Below are 706 nucleotides of genomic sequence, written 5' to 3'. Positions count from 1 at the left end.
AAGGCCCAGTGTTTCTCATGATGTACTCTGCATATAAGTTAAATAAGCAGGGTGACAATATACAGCCTTGACGTACTCCTTTCCCAATTTGGAACCAGTCTGTTGTTCCATTTCCAATTCTAACTGTTGCTTCCTGATCTGCATACAGATTTCTCAAGAGGCAGGTCAGGTGGTCTGGTATTCCCATCTCTTTCAGAATTTTCCACAGTTTATTGTGATCCACACAGTCAAAGGCTTTGACATAGTTAATAAAGCAGAAATAGATGTTTTTCTGGAACTCTCTTGTTTTTCGATGATCCAGCAGATGTTGGCAATTTGATTTCTGGTTCCTCTGCCTTTTCTAAAACCAGCTTGAACATTTAGAAGTTGACGGTTCACGCATTGCTGAAGCCTAACTTGGAGAATTTTGAGCCTTACTTTACTAGCGTGTGAGATGAGTGCAATTGTGTGGTAGTTTGAGCATTCTTTGGCATTCTTTTCTTTGGGATTGAAATGAAAACTGACCTTTTCCAGTCCTGTGGCCACTGCTGAGTTTTCCAAATTTGCTGGCATATTGAGTGCAGCACTTTCACAGCATCATCTTCCAGGATTTGAAATTGCTCAACTGGAATTCCATCACCTCCACTAGCTTTGTTCGTAGTGATGCTTTCTAAGGCCCACTTGACTTCACATTCCAGGATGTCTGGCTCTAGGTGAGTGATCACAC

Source organism: Bison bison, unplaced genomic scaffold, assembly GCF_000754665.1.
Source record: "Bison bison bison isolate TAMUID 2011002044 unplaced genomic scaffold, Bison_UMD1.0 scf7180017864198, whole genome shotgun sequence".
Lineage (NCBI taxonomy): Eukaryota > Metazoa > Chordata > Mammalia > Artiodactyla > Bovidae > Bison > Bison bison.
Note: the sequence above shows the minus strand (reverse complement) of the source record.